General features: G+C 35.6%; 2 long non-coding RNA genes across 3 annotated transcripts; one reads left to right on the forward strand and one right to left on the reverse strand.

Moving 5' to 3' along the window:
• Window positions 1-3,072: 3,072 nt before the first annotated feature.
• Window positions 3,073-6,014, reverse strand: LOC127862942 (uncharacterized). The gene is made up of 2 exons (XR_008040874.1): window positions 5,707-6,014; window positions 3,073-3,795 (listed from the first exon to the last, which is right to left on the reverse strand). It is a non-coding gene; the product is annotated as an uncharacterized LOC127862942 (long non-coding RNA).
• On the forward strand, window positions 5,978-8,785 carry LOC127862940 (uncharacterized). 2 transcript variants are annotated; one of them, XR_008040873.1, is made up of 4 exons: window positions 5,978-6,166; window positions 6,632-6,713; window positions 7,174-7,296; window positions 7,679-8,785. It is a non-coding gene; the product is annotated as an uncharacterized LOC127862940 (long non-coding RNA). The 2 variants fall into 2 exon arrangements; XR_008040872.1 differs by lacking the exon at window positions 5,978-6,166 and adding an exon at window positions 6,240-6,408.
• Window positions 8,786-14,619: the final 5,834 nt, after the last annotated feature.

The raw sequence follows: 14,619 nt of genomic DNA on the forward strand, positions 1-14,619 counted from the left end.
GTTTTGTGTATGATGTTTGAGATAAAGGTTTAAATGCCAATCCTTTTTGTATATAATGTGAGTTCATACTAACAGTTTCATGGTAAAAGATTCGAACTTGAGGGTTCCTGGTCTAGTTTTATCAGAGAGAAATCAGGGTAGTAGTTTGGGGAGAAAGGTTTTGATTATGTTTGTACTGTTTAGAGAAGTTAAGTATCGTATAATTGTTGTTGTTATTTTTGTTTGTATCAAATCAACTTGGCAAGGAAGCCACGAGGAAAATTCATATAACCATTCTGTACAGTTCGCCCAGTGAGTTAACCCTAACTTAACCCAGGCGAAACGATGACCGTGGAAGACCATGGTCGCCATGGTTTTTGATGGTTTACCATGGTATTTGATTGTCAGCCATCAAAAACCGTGGTGGAACATGATCAGGAACATGGTTGACCATGGTCACAAAAAACATGGACCATTGCCGGCAATGGTGACCATGGTCAACCATGATTGGCAATGGTGACAAAAGACAGACCATGGTTGAACATGGTCACACACAAAAATAGACCATGGTCGGCAATAGTGACCATGGTAAACCATGGTCGGCAATGGTGACAAAAGACAGACCATGGTTGGACATGGTCATTGCTGTTTTTACAAAGGAAGAATAGTGTGTGCACAGGAAGTTGAAATGGGCAAGCTGAATGAAGACACATGGTTTATGTTTTGTTATGAAATGTAAGTCTTTAATAAATTACCCGCTAAACTGATCAGCCATTTGTTCCATTTTAACTTCTTTGGCACTGTGTTCACCTATGTTTCCCAATTTTTGCTACATTGTTTCACTTTTTCCTCTGCTTTATGAATGTTTTTGTCATCAATATAATCAGAAGCATAACCAATCATTTCATACTCATTAACTGTTCGCTAACATGTTGATGAAGTGTCAGCAATTCAAATGATTTTATTACAATGTTGAATTTTATCTTTAAGTTCTTTCAGTAATTCAATGGCCCTGGACACACAATATTCCCTTAAAGTAAGAGCCTTTCTACGCAAGTGTTCAATGCCAAAAAGATAATTATTAATGTCAAACTGCCTATTATTTCTAATTTTGGTAAATACAAAACTGAACTATCAAGCCTGACCTTTTTCCTGGAATTCTCTAGGAAATTCTTGCAGAAATTCCAGCAGTTATCATCAGCCTTTTTCTGTCAAAACCATGACCACCTAAGACCGTGGTGCCGTTTTACAAAAGGAAGGCCATATGACTATGGTCTACCATGGTAGACCATGGTCATAATTGACCATGGTAGACCATGGCAAACCACGTTTTGTTAAATGGCACCACACAGTCTTTGACCATGGTCAACCATGGTATATGGCCATGGTCTACCATGGTATTTGGCCATGGTCAACCATGGTATTCGGCCAAGTTTTCCACCATGGCCAGCCCCAAATGAAGAAGGGGGTGGTGTTGTGTTGCCTTGTTTTTATGTGATTAATCACTCTGATATCAAGGGTTGCTTTAAAGCAAGCTGTGTTTGCTTCTGGAAAAATCGCCAGAAGGTTCTGCTATGGATCTGTCAATTGAAACCACACCAAAAGCATAAATTAAAAGCATGGGTGATTTTTGCCGCCTTCTTTTGTTTATAAAATATTCAACCAGTTAGTTTCATGGTTATACTTTTAGGTCATATGCCCAACCGTGTAACTCTGATCAATATTTTAGCTTAATTACCAGTATGATCCTCTTTTTACTTAGACATTTAAGTTTATTTAATTTTTAACCAGGTTTTCCGAAGGAAAAAACTGGTTATTAGATTGGCGAATGCGGGCGGGCTGGCTGGCTGGCTGGCGGAACAAGCTTGTCCAGGCCATAACTATGTCGTTCATTGTCAGATTTTAAAATCATTTGGCACATTTGTTCACCATCATTGGACGGTGTGTCGCGCGAAATAATTACGTCGATATCTCCAAGGTCAAGGTCACACTTTGAGTTCAAAGGTCAAAAATGGCCATAAATGAGCTTGTCCTGGCCATAACTATGTCATTCATTGTGAGATTTTAAAATCATTTGGCACATTAAATTGTTCACCATCATGGGACAGTGTGTCACACGAAAGAATCACGTCAATATCTCCAATGTCAAGGTCGCCACGACTAAAAATAGATTTTTAAAAAAAACAAACTTACAAAGGGGGTTAATTTTGTTTGTTCATTTCAAAAGTTCAGTTTGAGTTTTCTCCCTTTATCAGATTTTTTTTTCACAATGAAAACCTGGTTTTGTGACAATTTTGTCCCTTGTTATTCTATTTCTTTGTTGCTCACTTGAAAATTAACCAATATATGTAGGGTCATCGTGTAAGATTGTATGCTTATTCCAATATTATTGGAATTAGCATATAATCTTACATGATGACCCTACATTATACATAAATTGGTACTCTGACCAGTATTTTAGCCAAATTAGGTCCCCTTTTGAAGTTGGAATATTGTTTTTTGACAAGAAACAAAATAGTCCATGGAAGCAATTAATTCAAAACATGAATGCTTTTTATTTATTTTTCACTGCCATTGGTACCAGAAAGTGCCATTTCTTTCAGGTCTGTAGAGAACAGCTCATCAAATGACCATTTCACGAAAAAATCAGGTGCATCTGCATAAATTGTTATCTAGGCCCCTGCGAAGATTTGTTCTAGAAATTGGAACGGTTCTGGAACTGTTCTAGAACATCAAGAACAGTTCTAGAATGTTCCATATTCGCGTTCTAGAACTTATATTCTGGAATTGTTCCAGAACTGTTTTCTAGAATAATTCCAGACATTTGTGGAACAAGGCTTAGTTCTGAAACTGTTCCAATAATATACAAGAACATTTTTAGAACATTTCTAGAACAAAATAAGTTCAAGAAATTTCTAAAAATGTTCTAAACTGTAGTTCTAGAACACATTTAGAACTCTTTAAGAACCAGTAAGTTCTACAAACATTCTAGTGGGGAATAAGAACACATATAGAACAGGTCTAGAACCAAAGTCTACAATTGTCCTACAATTGTTCTACATATTTAAAATAAACTAGTTCAGACAATGATAATTTGACTTCTTTCAAATTATATTTCAAAACAATTTTCACATTGAAACTTTGCTTGCTGTGGTGTCAGCAAGATATTGCTGTCATATCATGAGATATATATATATATCATACACAAACAGAGGACTAATGTTAAGGAGGAGTGTTTGTTGATAGGTCTGGGATACTTTGTATTATTGCTAATCTTAAAACATTATGTGGGTACTCACTAGAAACAACGTTACTAGGCACTCTTAATGAGTATCCAAACATAAGCTTTTATGGAGAACTGGAGAAAATAATCCCTGAAATACCAAAAAGTACTTCTCCTTTAAGTCCTTACAAAATCTTCTGCTACACACATACATATACATGTATATAACTGACTATAATTTGTCACCAAATTACACATTATTTAATTTTTTTTTTACTGTATCTGTTCGGAATTCTGCATACTTAGTGTCTTCTGAATTTGCATGTAATCTTGTGTCAATTAAAACACTAGGACTTCACAGAGTTCCTCAACATTCACCATCACAAGAATCTCAGAGAACTAAACTGGAATTAGGTGACTAACTACAAGAGCTTCTGGTAACTGTAATGGGTGGATTTCATCCATCTTTTTCATAACATTATTCAGATATTTGTGTAGTTTTCTACATTAAATCTGTCTCCAATAGTGTGTAGAACGTGGCACTGGAAGTGTTTCATCATCAAAATACAGTTTCTTCACATGCTTCAGTGGACCTGGAAAAAAGACATATGAATGTATATTTTGAAACAAATATAAACTCTTTAACTCATTAACAGGTTTATAATTACAGAAACTTAATTCACAAGCAAATGATTGTGGTTTACAAAAATCAACATGTTCAAACAAAATTAAATTCTGTACAGTATCAGGTTGTTTTGCTCCCAAGTAGTTTCCTTTCCCCTAGTTGTTTTGCCTCCCAAGTAGTTACCACGGCCATTCTACCTCATGTGTGAGCCACACTACTAAGTGTGTAACTACTTCTGGAAGGCAACATAATTCGGACAAAATAACACTTGTTTTTTTCGTTTTATGTAAACCAAGTGTTTTCTTCTGTAATGATGTTTTAGAAATATGCTTTTCTTAAGTTAAAATTTCAGTAATTAACCTTATTCAGTCAGGCATTCCAGAATACATGGGTGTAAAGGTGACCAATGTCATTTTACTCTTGCATGTTATTAATGTTAATTTCACAAATTTTTAGATTATTTAATGTTTTGCCAAGTCTCGTCTTCTTGTAGTCATCGATAGATTAAAGTCTCATAATAAACTATTCCCGGGCCTCAAGAAGTTATTTTAGTGAGCATCACAGGTCTATAATCCCAGCCTGAAGTTGCGTGCAATGAGACTTTCAATGTAAACATTGAGCATTTTTAAATACTGAAATCACTTGCCTAACTTGCAGTGTAATCTTCAAAAAATAAGCATTGGTGTTTATGTGGTTTAAAAAAATGATAACCAGTTATAAAACAGAAAAAAAATGCGTCCATTTGCCTTATACTCGCCCTTCAGCAAATGGACCATTTATGAATTGTAATAACAGCTGTATTAAGAATAGTGTTCGACCCACAATACTGGTTGACTTACTTAACCCGTGTTTCGAAGTGTACAGTTAAGTCCGGTAATCTTGCGCGTCCGTTAATCTTGCGCACTTCGCATTTGCGAATCTTGCAGACGACAAATGGTTTTCTTTAGTGATGAAAGATGGAATTTCACATTTTAAAGAATTAACGGATTTAAAAGTTACGTATTCCATGCAAAATTAAATTCGATCATTACATGTAAACACCGGTTGCGTCATCCCTATACATGGTAAACACTGGCCTTCTTACGAAAACTTCAAAATGAATCACAAATTCCCTGCAGTCTTTAGCGTTTTCATACTTTAAATTAAGAATTCATAAATCCAATGTGTAATTAAGCATTCCATTGCACAATATCCGATCAGTTATGGTATTTTTTGCCATGAAAATATATCGCATCAGACGACATAGTAATCATTTCCCGCCATTCTGTCAAACCAATTTGGTATGATCTCCGCATGCGCAATGGCCTAGTTTTGATATTTTCTGTACACTATGGAAGCATGATCGTGGTATCAAACCTGTTATGGTTTTTTTTTCACGCATACCGGTACTTTTTTATTACATTGTTGTAATTGTCCACTATTATTAGTGATTTTATATTTTTTGATTTGTAGTGAACAAAAACTGCACTAGAAATCCACATTTAATTTCAATGGTTTTGCAAACTGATTTTTAAAATATTTTTCTGGAATGTTTTTTGTCAATAACTGGACACCATATGTCTACAATTTTGCCTAAACGAGGTCTTTATACAAAGTGCGCAAGATTACCGGACACTGTGATAGTTTGAAAATGAGGTGAGTCATGTTTGTTTTGAAATCAAATCGGACAATTCTTCACTGAATTAATCAGATATTTCTGTGTTAATAAGCACATGAACTTATAATTTTCATAATAAATTTAGATATTATGTTGCCAATTTATAAAAGAACATGTTTTTAAAACAATTGACCCTTAACTGCGCAAGATTACCGGACAGCATCGTAAGAACTCTCTGTCTGGTTGATTATTCTTTATCACATATCAAGCACTGGTACTTACCATTTTCCGATACATGAAGATGGTTTTCCTTTCGATGTGTCGTTTAACTTAACATGAAGATATGAATTTAGTAAGGAGGGATTAATTTTAAGTTGGAAAATTAAATTCCAAAGCTTATTTCAGCACCGCATCATACGGGTCTCTGAAAATCTACCCAGCCTAACCCCAAATGTAAGAGATAATTTCATTGGCCAAAATTCACAAAACAGAGCTGACTGGTTTTTATTTTATTTACGTAGACTGTCAGCGGAGCAGCATTAACGAAAAACAGTCGGGTGCATATAAGCGCGCTTTTTTTTAAATGGCAGACGTTATTTTCTTGTTCAATCGCGTATGAGCTTTATCGAACCACAAAATGTAGTCGCACCCAAAATAGATGTTGCTCACTACCAGGAGGGAGATCTCATCAAAGCCACTTACCAAAAACAAACATACGATGCGGTGATCAGTGAAATCCATCGTAAGTAAATTCGTTTGATAGCCAAACTTTTTGGTACCAATCTAAAAGGTTCTTGAATGGGGCGAACACTTTTTTATGACTAAAAGCGTTAAGCCCGCCTCGTCACTAATGTTAATAAATTCCTGTCGGAGAATACCGCAAAATGATATTTCAGTTCGCTCAACGCGGACCTATTTGACGAGGCGGTGTCTCGGTTAACAATGTCCCCTAAAAATGTCCATATTTCAATCGCCGTAGAGCAAGTATATTTCACTTACTGTTTATAACACTGTGTATTGATAAAAAACACAAAGTATTGAAATAAATCAATATTAAAGTTAAGGGGTCTTCCTGATCATTGTTAAACAATTTGTTGTAAATAGTACAGGTTCGGGCAATCATATTTTCGGATAACGAAAAATAATCTTGTAAATAAATATATTTCATAATAATAATATTAAAATTTGTATATACTGTTGATTACAGATGACGAGGTTTCTCTTGAAGCAAGCAAAGCGACCGCCTAAGCATGCTTTCGAGGCAACTTAAGATAGGAAAAAAACTCAAGGTAGGTATTATTTTCAAGGCATGTTCACAGTTCAGTGACAGGCAGGCAGTCCAAAATTACAGGCTTTAATATTTATGAATGTGAGTTGGACACTTAAATGAGACTCAAGAAATTCAATTTGCCTCCATTGAATAAGTGTTATTATAAGTATTTTTTTTATCAGTTGGTCAACACTGCCTATAGATATATGATTTTTTCCCTGTTATAAATGAAACATGAACACATTGTTCACAGTTATCCAATTTCACACTCACTCACTAGCCAGGGGTGAGTGAATTTATTTGAAAAAAAAATCTGATGAACAAACGTTCGATAACATTAGCTAATTGTTTGTATGAGTAACTACTCAGTCTAGCCAGAATTTCCAAATGTGAAATTTGATGGTCTAAAACAAAGTATTCATGATTGCATGACACAATGCTCAAGTTTGGTTTTCAACACATTTCATGAATGATTTTAGAGTTCAGTGATCAAACACCAACAGAGCCTCGTGATAAGTTGCCTGTAAAGAGGAGCATGAACCCATCAGATGCCTCCGAAGATATTGACCTGACGAACAATGCTGCAAAGCAAAATCTCAGTAGTATGTTGGTTGTCTAATACTTTTTATTTTAATCCCTTAGAAATATATAAAATCCAGTATTTAATGCGTTCAAATCATAAAAACCTGCAACAGTGTCTTGAATATATTGCGTTCGTATTTAAGTTGGTGCTGAATGTCAAATTGTGTTATCCATCACCAGTTTACTTACAAGGTTTGCTGTATTGAAGCATTCTAGATTTGAAAATACTAATGTTGTGATCAAATGTGTAATTATTTGTTTGAATACTTTGATAATAAGTACACTCAATATTGACTAAATAAAAAGACGTTATGTCTATATTTGTAATACTGTCCAGCTGGATCATTTAGACTTCTTGTTTAGTTTAAGATGTGACTACATTTGTTATCTAAATGATTTCAGAGCAAAGTGCTCAAACACCTACAGAGCCTCGTGACAAGTTGCTTGTACACAGAAGAGCCTGATCCCATCAGATGCCTCCGAAGAGATTGAAAAGAACTGTTTACGGACATTTTCAGAACTGTTTTAGAACATTTGTTCCAGACTTATTTGAAGCAACCCTTCGAAACTGTTCTAAACATTTCTAGAATTGTACTGTAACACACCGGCTAGAACTGTTCTGTAATCATACTGAAAATGTTCTAGAATTATTCTGGAACAGTTGTTGAACGTTAAATGAGAAAAAAATTCTAGAACAATTCTATAACAGTTCTGGAAATTTATTCAAGAAAAATTCTGGAATAGTTCTAGAACGATAGTTCAAGAATTGTTCTAGGACAGTTGTTGAACGTTAAATGAGAAAAATTTCTAGAACAATTCTATAACAGTTCTGGAAATTTATTCAAGAAAAATTCTGGAATAGTTCTAGAACGCTAGTTCAAGAATTGTTCTAGAACAAACCTTCAGAACTGTTTCAGAACAAATTGTTCTAGAAATTATTCTCATTTAACGTTCAACAACTGTTCTAAATCGTTCTAGAGCATTTTAAGGATGATTCCAGAACACTTCTAGTCATTAAGTTCCAGTACAATTCTAGAAATGTTATAGAACAGTTCTAACAATCTTCGCAGGGGGGATCAGCCTGTGCAGCCCACAAAGGCTTAATCGTATTTGGAACATTACCCTCTTCATTAATCACATATCAGCCTCTGTGGATAGTGACACAGGCTAATCTGAGATAACAATATATGCAGATGCACTGCTCTGGGGTTTCTCTTGAAAGGGTCCATTTGCTTTTGTTTTCTTTATTGTTTATTTTTGTTTTCTTCATTGTGATTGTTTTTACAAATTCAGTGATTACATACCAATCAGGTTATGTTGTTTATATTTTTAGAATGATAAATATGTGATTGTTATTACAAGTTCTGTGATTACATACCAATCCGGTTATGTTGTTTATATTTTAAGAATAATTAATATTTGACTGTTATCACAAGTTCTGTGATAACATACCAATCAGGTTATGTTGTGTTTTTTTAAAATGATTAATAAACGATTTTGACGGTTAAAGTTTGTTTTGAGACAATCCCTGTTATAAAAAAAGCACCTGCTGTCACTAGATTCACTATTGGAGAATATTAACCGGAAATGGAGAAACTGTACGATCGAGGAAAAAATAATTACACATTTATATTTAGAAACTAACTGAAAATCAAGGTGAGCGAAGGATCGAGGTTGAAATTATCTGACAAATACCCTTTATTCGAAATCAATCTTGGTCGCTGTTTAAAAAATATACATTGATAACTTTGTAAGTGATTTGGAACTGACAACCTCGCTGTATGATTTAAATTGAATGCATTGATACATTAACACTCAGGGTTTTTTCTCTACTTTTAAGGAAGATAATCCATGGCTATGGAATTATGAATTTAAGCTGCATTTTTAAGAAATTGGGAAAATAAATTCAGTAGTCTTCTATTTTCGCGCAAAAGTCCTCTGATTTGGGATATACTTATTTGATAGAACGCTTTATAATAATTCAAATAAAGAAAAAAAAATCATTTTTATATTATTATATACTTTTTTAGATGTTATTGAATTAAAATTGAGATAAAATGAGCATAAGACCAGGTTTTTTTACCTTATATAACAGACGCAAAATATCAGCGTCTTCCCCAAGCAATCTAGGCTACTTTTTTCCCCTTTCCGGACCAAAAAATTCCCCAAGCGTAAGCTTTTCCCCTTCATAAAACAGTTCAAAACGATTGACTTTTACAGCAAATTCGCTCGAAATCGTACAAAACACTGTTTGGTACCCGTCCAATTATGGTTCCCAACCCATACACGCCGTTCTGTACTGTTTAAATGTTACGACAATGATTACCTCCCTTGGCCAATTTAAGATAACTGTCAACTCATTTTACGTTAAATGTCACCAAAAAAGGCAAAATGTTGCATAACTGGCGAAATTACCGGAAAAAAGCCCCCAAAAATTGCGCATAACACGGTTATTTCAGCTTTCTTCACAAAAGTAAGTCCACTGCAGCAGTCTGTTCCAGAACGGTCTGAAACTGTCACAGCCAGTCCCTGTCAAGGTCAACTCAGTCTGGCACAGTCGGCCAAAGTAAGTCCCTGTCATGAAGTGATCACTTTGACAAAGTCGGTCATAGTCTGTCCCAGCCAAGATGATCAAGGGAAATGCCTCTGTTAAATTGTGTAATAACATGTAAATTAACCACAAATATTGATGTCTTTTTTTTAACCCAATTAACAGTAAAAGTAAGACCCTTAAAATATTTCCCCTATTAAGGAAAAAATGCGCATGATTTTTCCCCTAAAGTGGAAAATCGCACTTGAAATTTCCCCTAAAGTGGAAAATCGCGCATGAAATTTCCCCAACCTAAGGGCTAAAGGCCCCTTCCCCTACAATCCCAAAAAAACCTGAAGACACTTCTTTCTCTAAAAAAAAAAAAAAGCACATTTTGGGAAAAAAGTTTACTTTTTGGGATTGGGAATATAGCTGTTTTTCAGCTATTAAAACGGGCCAAAGAAAACCCAGACACTATTTGCCTTGTTTTGAGGAGTATTTTAGATGACACATTCAAGTATACATATATAATAGCTTGTTTACTGCAATAATTTTTATTTACAATTGCATCTGTTAAAATTTAAAATACATGAATATTTATGTGTTTCCGTTTTCATACTGAAGTTAACTGAATTTCATCACGTTTCAGGCATGTTGTGCTCATTGTGCATAAGGCACAGGAAAAGACCTGCATGAGCAACTAGAAATGGCGCGGCAGAGGCCGACGCGTATCCCCACGCCGAATGTTTGACCTAGGTGTGCCCCAGGGTTGGTAATGGGGCCATGCATAGCTGAGATTGACCGTATTGTCATAAGAGAAGTTCATCATCAATTAGAAGTGAATTGGTGTAGAAATGAAGAAGTTATAGTAAAAGGCAATTTTGGGTGGGTGTGACATATGTGGGCAGGGCGCCCCAGGGTTGGTAATTGTGCCATGCATAGTTGAGATTGACCTTATTGTCATAAGAGAAGTTCAGTATCAATTTGAAGTGAATCGGTGTAGAAATGAAGAAATTATAGTAAAAGGCAATTTTGGGCGGGTGTGGTCTATGTGGGCGGGGCCCCAGGGTTGGTAATGGGGCCATGCATAGCTGAGATTGACCGTATTGTCATAAGAGAGGTTCAGTATCAATTTGAAGTGAATCGGTGTAGAAATGAAGAAATTATAGTAAAAGGCAATTTTGGGTGGGTGTGGTCTATGTGGGCGGGGCGCCCCAGGGTTGGTAATGGGGCCATGCATAGTTGAGATTGACTGTATTGTCATAAGAGAAGTTCAATATCAATTTGAAGTGAATCGGTGTAGAAATGAAGAAATTATAGTAAAGACAATTTTGGGTGGGTGTGGTCTATGTGGGCGGGGCCCCAGGGTTGGTTATGGGGCCATGCATAGTTGAGATTGACCCTAATGTCATAAGAGAAGTTCAGTATAAATTTGAAGTGAATCCGTGTAGAAATGAAAAAATTATAGTAAATGGAATTTTTTGGTGGGTGTGGCCTATGTGGGCGGGCGCCCCAGGGTTGGGATTGGGGCCATGCATAGTTGAGATTGACCCTAATGTCATAACAAAAGTTCAGTATCAATTTGAAGTGAATCCGTGTAGAAATGAAAAAATTATAGTAAATGGAAATTTTTGGTGGGTGTGGCCTATGTGGGCGGGGCGCCCCAGGGTTGGGAATGGGGCCATGCATGGTTGAGATTGACCGTATTGTCATAAGAGAGGTCCAGTATCAATTTGAAGTGAATCGGTGTAGAAATAAAGAAGTAAATGTAAAATAACCTAAAAAAATGAGTGATAATTTCTGACGCGGCCCCACCCCAACCGCTATAACTTTTGACCCAGGGGTCAGATCAAAATTCCAAATAGTGCAGGGTCGCACATATGCTCATAGCTACCATGTGTGTAAGTTTCAAGGTTCTAGTGCTTTTAGTGTAGGGGATAAAAATTGGATCAGCCAAGTGGGTCAACGTTCCGTGCAAATGAGTCGTTTGTTAGGCGTTAACACGTCATGCAGATAAGAACTACCATGCTGTCCAGTGGGAGGCTGCCTGTGACGCCCCTCAGAATGTGACAAATAGTTAAGTCACTATGGGAACATTAAAGGCCCTTGTCTGCGCTTTCCTTAACATCTATTGGCTGATGATATAAATGATACCGCATACAACCAAGTTCAACAAACTCTAGGAGCTCATGAAACTACAGGGGGTGAGCATACTCAATAATCTGAACCATGGAGAGAACAACAAGGCGCCATTGTAGGTTTATTCAAGAGACAGTGCTGACAATGGGGAGTCAGAAAGTTACGCTGTGACAATCTTGAGAAAGTGATTTTATGATTCTCATCCACGAGATGACGGACATAGCCACCGTGTTGGTGTGTAAATGACTCTGAACTACAATGTTTTAGTATAAATACTATGTGCTACAATAAATGGTTATGAGCAACTATGAACAATGACTGTACAAAATATGAACTACAATAAACATCTTCATGTATCATCTCAGAACCACATTGAAAAACTATGAACATATGTGAACCATTTTAAATTATTTTTAACTATTCCGAGTGAGTGAGTGAGCTAATATAAAAGTGGACTTGTTTGTTTCACTCATCAACTTCTATTGAACAAAAATGAACTACGACTCACATCAGTGCTATTTGCTACTACTATGAAGTTTTAGGCAAAGAAGACGTTATTGGGTGCCCTCACAAAAAGTAGGTCAGACTTTAAAATCTTCTTGTGCTTTTGTTGCTTGTATTTTTTATGTGTGTTGTATTTGTTTTTTTTACCTAAAGCATACATGCCAGACGTCCCGATCTTGGCGGGACAGTCCTGCTTTTGGGGTGTTTGTCCCGGTGTCCCGATGTAACACTTTTTGTCCTGACATCGGAACAAAACGATATACGCTCTTTAAGTTCACAATAAAATTCCCTATTCAAGCTCCGTCTGGCTTTAATTACCATCGCTTATCCCTTTATTGCCCCCTATTAATAAACCATATCTACTAATCGAGTGATCCAGTGTTGTTTTTGACACATTATCAGCGATATATCGGCAAAATTATTGATTTAATCGGGCATTCACACCAGGGTATTTTAATGATAAGGGTCGTTGCTAGGGATAGATGCATCGTAGTGCATTAAGCAGATTGCTTTTGTATTTCATGGCCCAAATCAAGTCCAAAGATACTATTATTACGCGGTATTCAGTGTATTATATGTCAAACAAATCGAGCGCTGACCGATACCAGAGACATAAATTTACTTTCGTTTTTGGCTGATTTTCAGAAAATAATTTGTACATATTGCATCAATCTAAAGTTAGAACTTAGAGTTAATGGATGATTGGTTGAATAAAAAAAACAATGCTTGATGTGTGCACATCCCGTTGAACGTTGCTTAGTCACAAATGGGTTCATCTGCATAGTGCACATGTTTGTTTACTTTCAGAAAATGGAGAACGTCTGTGTTCATGCAATTCTAAACACATTTATCATCATTATTTGCCAGAAATTATGAGGTTTTGTAAGTAATTAGCTGATTACTGACTTCAGTAAAGGTGGCATGATTGATCATTTTAGGTGTCCTGCTTTTTGGCCAAATGTCCCGACATTTTTAATGGACTGTCCTGATTTGGACCCGAAAATTTCTGGCATGTATGCCTAAAGTGATGTCCATCTGATTGTTGTTTGGTTTTGTTATTTATGTTTTCTCAATATTTTGTTTTGTTTGTATTTGTTTTCAATGTCTTTTATTCATGCTTCTTTTTTGTTTAAGTCTTGCATGTTCAGCCCTTTTTCTGTCTATTTGGGGAAAAGTACCTAGCAAAAAGGGGATTTTTCGAGTCACGAAATCTTCCAAATAGGAAATAATTTTCATCAACAAAAGCAGTATATGGGCAGGGTTTTTTTCAGCCATTTTGGATAAAAATCATATAAATTATGGTTATATATTTTGTAGGTATTTTGTATAAAACCTGTTTAATCACCTATTTTGTTCATCAAACAAATTTGATGCTGACCAATATGCATCAATGTTTCACATAAATTAACTTTTGTTTTTGACTGATTTTCAGAAAATAATTTGTAACATATTGCATCAATCTAAATTTAGAGTGAATTGACGATTGGTTAAATAAGAAAAGTGCTCAAAGCGCTCACATTGCGTCACATGATTTACATATGTTCAAGGGGATATCCCTGTACTGATTGGATGTCAAAGCGAGGCTGCCAGGGAAACCCCACAATTCAATTTATAGAGTATTTTAAATTCCGAAAATTAAAAGAACGATGTGTTCACGAATTTCTGAAACACATGAATCGTCAAAATTGGGCAGAAATTTGAGTTTTTGTTAGTAATATATTGACTTAAGTAAAGGTGACAGGATTGATCGTTTTAGGTGTCTTGCTTTTTGCTCAAATTTCCCGACAATGTTGTGATTTGGACCTGGAAAATAGGTGCATGTATTTCGGATGTTAATTTTCGAATACTTTTTCCCCCAAATTTAAATCCAGACCGATTGATGTTGTGGGAAAAAAAAATAAAAATATATATATATATATATATACATTTTTGCAAGATTACCATAGTGTGAACTTAAGTACAAATTGTGTACAGAGTACATTTTTACCAGTGTAGCAAACAACAAGATGCATATTAATTGCTTGTTCTAGGTGGTTTAAAACATGTATAAATCAGGGTGAGTTGTATACAGTATACAAAAACACTACAGGAGTAAATATTGTGCTTGAACTGTATTCTTTAGTCATATTTTCTTTAGAATAAAGCGTTCTTAATATAAATCATGCCTAAT

Source organism: Dreissena polymorpha, chromosome 16, assembly GCF_020536995.1.
Source record: "Dreissena polymorpha isolate Duluth1 chromosome 16, UMN_Dpol_1.0, whole genome shotgun sequence".
Classification (NCBI taxonomy): domain Eukaryota; kingdom Metazoa; phylum Mollusca; class Bivalvia; order Myida; family Dreissenidae; genus Dreissena; species Dreissena polymorpha.